The sequence below is a fragment of the Triticum dicoccoides genome, chromosome 6A (genome assembly GCF_002162155.2).
Source record: "Triticum dicoccoides isolate Atlit2015 ecotype Zavitan chromosome 6A, WEW_v2.0, whole genome shotgun sequence".
NCBI lineage: Eukaryota > Viridiplantae > Streptophyta > Magnoliopsida > Poales > Poaceae > Triticum > Triticum dicoccoides.
In genome coordinates this window covers 88,199,463-88,209,372 of record NC_041390.1, presented here as the reverse complement: position 1 = coordinate 88,209,372, position 9,910 = coordinate 88,199,463, and positions in this window count along the sequence as shown.

Here is a 9,910-nt window from a genome sequence, read left to right as displayed (position 1 = left end):
GCTACTTGAACATTGAGCATCAAGATCTATAAGGATAGATCAAAACGCTTAATGGTACTTTCAAATGAGCACATACCTTGACATGATCTTGAAGGTGTTCAAGATGGATCAGTCAAAGAAGGAGTTCTTGCCTGAGTTGTAAGGTATGAAGTTAAGACTTAAAGCTCGACCACGGCAGAATAGAGAGAAAGGACGAAGGTCGTCCCCTATGCTTAAGACATAGGCCCTATAGTATGCTATGCTGTGTACCGCACCTAAAATGTGCCTTGCCATGAGTCAGTCAAGGGGTACAAGAGTGATCCAAGAATGGATCACAAGACAGCGGTCAAAGTTATCCTTAGTAACTAGTGAACTAAGGAATTTTCTCGATTATGGAGGTGGTAAAAGAGTTCGTCGTAAAGGGTTATGCCAATGCAAACTTTGACACTAATCCAGATTATTCTGAGTAGTAAACTGGATTCGTATAGTAGAATAGTTATTTGGAATAGCTCCAAATGTGGCATAGTAGTTGCATCTACAAGATGACATAGAGATTTGCGAAGTACATGCGGATCTGAAAGATTCAGACCCGTTGACTAAAACCTCTCTCACAAGCAAAACATGATCAAACCCAGAACTCATTGAGTCTTAGTCACATGATGATGTGAACTAGTTTAGTGACACTAGTAAACTCTTTGGATGTTGGTCACATGGCGATGTGACCTGTGAGTGTTAATCACATGACGATGTGAACTAGATTATTGACTCTAGTGCAAGTGGGAGACTGTTGGAAATATGCCCTAGAGACAATAATAAATAGTTATTATTATATTTCCTTGTTCATGATAATCGTTTATTATCCATGCTAGAATTGTATTGATAGGAAACTCAGATACATGTGTGGATACATAGACAACACCATGTCCCAAGTAAGCCTCTAGTTGACTAGCTCGTTGATCAATAGATGGTTACGGTTTCCTGACCATAGACATTGGATGTCGTTGATAACGGGATCACATCATTAGGAGAATGATGTGATGGACAAGACCCAATCCTAAGCCTAGCACAAAGATCATGTAGTTCGTATGCTAAAGCTTTTCTAATGTCAAGTATCATTTCCTTAGACCATGAGATTGTGCAACTCCCGGATACCGTAGGAATACTTTGGGTGTGCCAAACGTCACAACGTAACTGGGTGGCTATAAAGGTACACTACAGGTATCTCCGAAAGTGTCTGTTGGGTTGGCACGAATCGAGACTGGGTTTGTCACTCCGTGTAAACGGAGAGGTATCTCTGGGCCCACTCGGTAGGACATCATCATAATGTGCACAATGTGATCAAGGAGTTGATCGCGGGATGATGTGTTACGAAACGAGTAAAGAGACTTGCCGGTAATGAGATTGAACAAGGTATCGGGATACCGACGATCGAATCTCGGGCAAGTATCGTACCGATAGACAAAGGGAATTGTATACGGGATTGATTAAGTCCTTGACATCGTGGTTCATCCGATGAGATCATCGTGGAACATGTGGGAGCCAACATGGGTATCCAGATCCCGCTGTTGGTTATTGACCAGAGAGTCGTCTCGGTCATGTCTCCATGTCTCCCGAACCCGTAGGGTCTACACACTTAAGGTTCGGTGACGCTAGGGTTATAGAGATATTAGTATGCGGTAACCCGAAAGTTGTTAGGAGTCCCGGATGAGATCCCGGACGTCACGAGGAGTTCCGGAATGGTCCGGAGGTAAAGAATTATATATAGGAAGTGCTATTTAGGCTATCGGGACAAGTTTCGGGGTCACCGGTATTGTACCGGGACCACCAGAAGGGTCCCGGGGGTCCACCGGGTGGGGCCACCTGCCCCGGGGGCCACATGGGCTGTAGGGGGTGCGCCTTGGCCTACATGGGCCAAGGGAACCAGCCCCTAGAGGCCCATGCGCCAAAGGGACAAGAGGAGGGGAGAGTCCTAAAGGGGGAAGGCACCTCCGAGGTGCCTTGGGGAGGATGGACTCCTCCCCCCCTTGGCCGCACCCTTCCTTGGAGGAAGGGGCAAGGATGCGCCCTCCCCCTATCCCTTGGCCCTATATATAGTGGGTGGGAAGGGAGGGCAACCATACCTAAGCCCTGGCACCTCCCTCTCCCTCCCATGACACATCTCCCTCCTCCCGCAGCGCTTGGCGAAGCCCTGTTGGAATCCCGCTACTTCCACCACCACGCCATTGTGCTGCTGGATCTCCGTCAACCTCTCCTCCCCCCTTGCTGGATCAAGAAGGAGGAGACATCGCTGCTCCGTACGTGTGTTGAACGCGGAGGTGCCGTCCGTTCGGCGCTAGGATCATCGGTGATTTGGATTACGACGAGTACGACTCCATCAACCCCGTTCTCTTGAACGCTTCCGCACGCGATCTACAAGGGTATGTAGATCCACTCCTCCCTCGTTGCTAGATGACTCCATAGATTGATCTTGGTGACACGTAGGAAAATTTTGAATTATGCTACGTTCCCCAACAGTTACATGACATTTATGTTGACACGCAGGTCATAAATAAATAAAGACAACTCCTATGGCTCCTGCCGGTTGTCATACTCATCGACATGCAAGTCGTGATTCCTATTACAAGAACATGATCAATCTCATACATCACATATATCATTCATCACATCCTTTTGGCCATATCACATCACACGGCACATGCTGCAAAAACAAGTTAGACCTCCTCTAATTGTTGTTGCAAGTTTTTACGTGGCTGCTATAGGTTTCTAGCAAGAACGTTTCTTACCTACGCCAAAACCACAACGTGATATGCCAATTTCTATTTACCCTTCATAAGGACCCTTTTCATCGAATCCGATCCAACTAAAGTGGGAGAGACAGACACCCGCTAGCCACCTTATGCAACTAGTGCATGTCAGTCGATGGAACCAGTCTCAGGTAAGCGTACGTGTAAGGTCGGTCCGGGCCGCTTCATCCCACGATGCCGTCGAATCAAGATAAGACTAGTAACAGCAAGCAAATTGACAATATCCACGCCCACAACTGCTTTGTGTTCTACTCATGCATAGAAACTACGCATAGACCTAGCTCTGATACCACTGTTGGGGAACGTAGCAGAATTTTAAAATTTTCTACGCATCATCAAGATCAATCTATGGAGTCATCTAGCAACGAGGGAGAGGGGAGTGCATCTACATACCCTTGTAGATCGCGCGCGGAAGCGTTCAAGAGAATGGGGTTGATGGAGTCGTACTCGTCGTGATCCAAATCACCGATGACCTAGCGCCGAACGGACGACACCTCCGCGTTCAACACATGTACGGTTGGGAAGACGTCTCCTCCAACTTGATCCAGCAAGGGGGAAGGAGAGGTTGATGAAGATCCAGCAGCACGACGGCGTGGTGGTGGAAGCAACGGTGATCTCAGGAGGGCTTCGCCAAGCTTAGGGAGAGGGAGTAGTGTCACAGGAGGGAGAGGGAGGCACCAGGGGCTAGGGTGCGGCTTCCCTCCCTCCCCCCACTATATATAGGACCCCTAAGGGGGCGCCAGCCCTAGGAGATTGAATCTCCAAGGGGGGTGGAGTGCCCCCCAAGCCAAGTGGGGCGCCCCCACCCCTAGGGTTTCCAACCCTAGGCGGGGGGGAGGCCCATGGGGGGGCGCACCAGCCCACTAGGGGCTGGTTCCCCTCCCACTTCAGCCCATGGGGCCCTCCGGGATAGGTGGCCCCAGCCGGTGGACCCCCGAGACCCTTCCGGTGGTCCCGGTACAATACCGATTACCCCTGAAACCTTCCCGATGGCCGAAACTTGACTTCCTATATATAAATCTTCACCTCTGGACCATTCCAAAACTCCTCGTGATGTCCGGGATCTCATCCGGGACTCCGAACAACTTTCGGGTTACCGTATGCTAATATCTCAACAACCCTAGCGTCACTGAACCTTAAGTGTGTAGACCCTACGGGTTCAGGAGACACGCAGACATGACCGAGACGACTCTCCGGTCAATAACCAACAGCGGGATCTGGATACCCATGTTGGCTCCCACATGCTCCTCGATGATCTCATCGGATGAACCACGATATCGAGGATTCAATCAATCCCGTATACAATTCCCTTTGTCAATCGATACGTTACTTGCCCGAGACTCGATCGTCGGAATCCCAATACCTCGTTCAATCTCGTTACCGGCAAGTCACTTTACTCGTACCGTAATGCATGATCCCGTGATCAACCACTTGGCCACATTGAGCTCATTATGACGATGCATTACCGAGTGGGCCCAGAGATACCTTTCCGTCATACGGAGTGACAAATCCCAGTCTCGATTCGTGCCAACCCAACAGACACTTTCGGAGATACCTGTGGTGTACCTTTATAGTCACCCAGTTACGTTGTGACGTTTGGCACACCCAAAGCACTCCTACGGTATCCGGGAGTTGCACAATCTCATGGTCTAAGGAAATGATACTTGATATTCAGAAAAGCTATAGCAAACGAACTACACGATCTTTGAGCTATGCTTAGGATTGGGTCTTGTCCATCACATCATTCTCCTAATGATGTGATCCCGTTATCAATGACATCCAATGTCCATAGTGAGGAAACCATGACTATCTTTTGATCAACGAGCTAGTCAACTAGAGGCTCACTAGGGATGTGTTGTGGTCTATGTATTCACACATGTATTACGATTTCCGGATAACACAATTGTAGCATGCACAATAGACAATTATCATGAACAAAGAAATATAATAGTAACCATTTTATTATTGCCTCTAGGGCATATTTCCAACAGAAACCACCTCAAAGTTATTCTTTCCAATCAATCCGTTGGGCTATTCCTATAAGTGTCACAAACAACCCTAGAGTTCGTACTAAAATAACACCTTAAGACACAAATCAACCAAACCCTAATGTCACCTAGATACTCCAATGTCACCTCAAGTATCCGTGGGTATGATTATACGATATGCATCACACAATCTCAGATTCATCTATTCAACCAACATATAGAATCTCAAAGAGTGCCCCAAAGTTTCTACCGGAGAATCACGACGAAAAAGTGTGCCAACCCCTATGCATAGGTTCATGGGCGGAACCCGCAAGTTGATCACCAAAACATACATCAAGTGAATCATGTGATATCCCATTGTCACCACAGATACGCACGGCAAGACATACATCAAGTGTTCCCAAATATTTAAAGACTCAATCCGATAAGATAACTTTGAAGGGGAAACTCAATCCATTACAAGATAGTAGAGGGGGAGAAGAAACATAAGATCCAACTATAATAGCAAAGCTCGCGATACATCAAGATCGTGCCAAATCAAGAACACGAGAGAGAGAGATCAAATACATAGCTACTGGTACGTACCCTCAGCCCCGAGGGAGAACTACTCCCTCCTCGTCATGGAGAGCACCGGGATGATGAAGATGGTCACCGGAGAGGGATTGCCCCCTCCGACAGGGTGCCGGAATGGGTCTAGATTGGTTTTCGGTGGCTACGTAGGCTTCTGGCGGTGGAACTCCCGATCTATTCTACTCCCCGATCGTTTTAGGGTATATGGATATATATAGGCGGAAGAAATACATCAGGGGAGACACGAGGGGCCCACGAGGGTGGAGGGCGCGCCCAGGGGGGTGGGCGCGCCCCCTGCCTCATGGCTTCCTCATTGATCCCCTGACATGCACTCCAAGTCTCCTGTATTCCTTTCTTTCCAAAAATAACTTTTTTGAAGGTTTCATCCCGTTTGGACTCCGTTTGATATTCCTTTTCCGTGAAACACTGAAACAAGGGAAAAACAGAAACTGGCACCGGGCTCTGGGCTAATAGGTTAGTCCAAAAATCATATAAAATAGCATATAAAACATCCAAGGTTGCTAATATAATAGCATGGAACAATCAAAAATTATAGATACGTTGGAGACGTATCAACACCCCCAAGCTTAATTCCTGTTCGTCCTCGAGTAGGTAAATGATAAAAACAGAACTTTTGATGTGGAATGCTACCTAACATATTTATCCATGTAGTTCTCTTTATTGTGGCAAGAATATTCAGATCCATAAGATTCAAGACCAAATTTTAATATTGACATAAAAATAAAAATACTTCAAGCATACTAACCAAGTAATCATGTCTTCTCAAAATAACATTGCCAAAGAAAGCTATCCCTACAAAACCATATAGTCTGGCTATGCTCTATCTTCACCACACAAAATATTTAAATCATGCACAACCCCGATGACAAGCCAAGCAATTGTTTCATACTTTTGATGTTCTCAAACTTTTTCAATCTTCACGCAATACATGAGCGTGAGCCATGAACATACACTATATGTGGAATAGAATGGTGGTTGTGGAGAAGACAAAAAGGAGAAGATAGTCTCACATCAACTAGGCGTATCAACGGGCTATGGAGATGCCCATCAATATATATCAATTTGAGTGAGTAGGAATTGCCATGCAACAGATGCACTAGAGCTATAAGTGTATGAAAGCTCAACAAAAGGAACTAAGTGGGTGTGCATCCAACTCGCTTGCTCACGAAGACCTAGGGCATTTTGAGGAAGCCCATCATTGGAATATACAAGCCAAGTTCTATAATGAAAGATTCCCACTAGTATATGAAAGTGACAACATAGGAGACTCTCTATCATGAAGATCATGGTGCTACTTTGAAGCACAAGTGTGGTAAAAGGATAGTAGCATTGTCCCTTCTCTCTTTTTCTCTCATTTTTTATTTGGGCCTTCTCTTTTTTATGACCTCTTTTTTTTCGTCCGGAGTCTCCTCCCGACTTGTGGGGGAATCATAGTCTCCATCATCCTTTCCTCACTGGGACAATGCTCTAATAATGATGATCATCGCACTTTTATTTACTTACAACTCCAGAATTACAACTCGATACTTAGAACAAGATATGACTCTATATGAATGCCTTCGGTGGTGTACCGGGATGTGCAATGATGCATGAGTGACATGTATGAAAGAATTATGAATGGTGGTTTTGCCACAAATACGATGTCAACTACATGATCATGCAAAGCAATATGACAATGATGAAGCGTGTTATAATAAACGGAACGGTGGAAAGTTGCATGGCAATATATCTCGGAATGGCTATGGAAATGCCATAATAGGTAGGTATGGTGGCTGTTTTGAGGAAGATATATGGTGGGTTTATGGTACCGGCGAAAGTTGCGCGGTATTAGAGAGGCTAGCAATGGTGGAAGGGTGAGAGTGTGTATAATCCATGGACTCAACATTAGTCATAAAGAACTCACATACTTATTGCAAAAATTTATTAGTTATTAAAACAAAGTACTACGCGCATCCCCGACCGCCACTCATGAGGAAGACAGTCAATAGATTAATCATGCTCCGACTTCATCACATAACAGTTCACCATACGTGCATGCTACATGTCGTGGAATTGTCACGGCAGATGTCCTAGTGTCAGGACTTAGTCGCGAGGCCAACGCATCTATGTGGTAGCTTGAGAGGGGTTGAGCGGAATCGAGAGACGCGACACAAGACAAGGATTTAGACAGCTTCGGGCCCCGGGAAACATCATCCGGTAACAACCCTACATGCTGTTTGAGGCTAGGTCTCATTATGATCACGAGGGAGTCGCCGGTAAACCGGCTCTTTGTGTCGAGCCCTAGAGATTGTGTCAGGACCCCGATTCCAAGTCACATCGATCTAGCCGGTAACACCTCATATCACATTGCGGCCTCACGCACGGTATTCCACGGGTGTCGCCTTACCATGGCCCGGGACCGTTTGCGCCTTTTGGCTCACGTATATGATAGTGTCGCTAGCATCCATATGACAGAGAACCCGGGCCGACATGGCTAGTCGTGAACCCAAAGTGGCATAGACCTATGGAGACAGGCATACATGAATCACATCGAACATGTCGGTCATCAACGAGTGAATCCGGGCTGTAGCATTGGGCTAACAGGACTCCGGGGAACCCGGGCTGTAGCAGGCTAGGCAGGACTCCGGATGTCACTGCGTGACATTTCCCCGAAGGGACAGACATAGGAACGAAGTGAAACACATGCCGGCCAGTCAAGTGTCCAGAGCAGTAGTGCTGGGCTAGCAGGACTTCGGTGAACCGGGCTGTAGCGGACTACTATCGCTCAGGAAGCACTAGACTACATTTCCCCATATGAGAGGCTGCCAAGGATAAACAACTAGATTGTCGAATCCCACTCATACCGAGCATTTCAATCATATACACAATATGCCCGATATGAGTACATACAACATGGCATCACAACAAAACTCTACAACTGAAGTACTTTATTTAAAGGCTCCAGAGAGCCATACATAACATGTTCATACAGGTAGGGGTCACATGACCCGACACTCAAATCATACAAGCATACAAGCACATACAGAAGCAAATAGTCTGAGTACAGACACTAGAAAGAAAGAAGGCTTCTCGAAGCCTGTCTATCTACACAGGGCCCTCCATGGCCAGGATCGCCACCTGGGTGGCTAGTCACTCGTCGACAACAAGGTCTACATAGAACCCATCGGAGGGGGCGGTGTTGTCGTCTGAAAACAGTAATTCAGAAAACATGAGTACAAAGGTACTTAGCAAGTCTTACATCAGAACCTACTATACATGCTCATTCTCAAGAAGGTGGTGGAGTTATTGCAGCAAGCCAGTTTTGACTCTTGGCTAAGCTATCCTACGAGACTCCACTAGTAAAATAGTTTTCGCACACGAGTCCACTAATCACCAACACAATACTCCACGGGGATCCTCCCTCGTCATCCTACGAGAGGGCCATCCTCGGTACTCACACTTATCTTGAGTCTTTTAGTAGTATCCATTAACTTGTCTATGAACTGTATAGGCAACCAAGTAGTCCATTACCGCGGACACGGCTATTCGTATAGTTTTATACCCTCCAGGGGTGTACTTCATCACACATGTTTTCACCACTTAGCGTCTGCACACGACATGTGCTCGGCAGACTTCAAGCGAAAACCGACGTGGGTGTAGACCACGACCTGACTAACCGCACAAGTCTCTAGTCCAGGTTTATCGCCTATTCAGGTTCCATCCGCAAGGAAATCCGGCCGGGGTGTCCTCAACGGCCCCAAACGATGTGTACAGGGTCCCGAGACGCCAAACGGGCACCCGGCATACCCGGCCATAGTGTATCTACCGCATCATAGCCCACCCCTAGGGTCAGCGCTACGCACGACCGTCAACACATAACCTACAAACACCAGAAACTAGTTGCAACTCCTGGATAGAGGGCGAGAGGGGTCAGTAAGTCGAGAGGGGTCATATTTCAAGGCCCAATGTATGGTAGTAGTTGAATCTTAAATCACGCATACAGATCTCAGTTCTTATGGACGGCCTCAATGAAACAACCCACCATGTACTCCTACATGGCCTCTCATCGATACCTTTACCAAAACATGTTCAACACATCCCTCACATTACTGACATAATCATTTCACTCTAGCCCATCACCCAGATGAACCAGACCTGGCACAACTCTAAGCATAGCAGGCATAGCAAGGTAGGAATCACATACATGGCTCAATCAACTCCTACACATGCTAGTGGGTTTCATCTAGTTACTGTGGCAATGACAGGTCATGCAGAGGATAAGGGTTCAACTACCATAGCACACAGCAGTTTGAATCGCGTTGTCTTAATGCAGTAAACAATAGTAGAAGCGAGAACATGGGTTTGTATCGGAATGATCAATGGGTTGCTTGCCTGATGTAGTGGTAGTAGGGTACTGCCCTTCAGACGGATACTCGGGGTTATCCTCGGAGGCAGAACCTACCACAAAAGACACACCAAACATAATCAACACATGACAATATGCAACAATATGATGCATGCTATGACATGGCAAAATGAATGTGTCTTGGCCTAATGCAAGTTAAAACA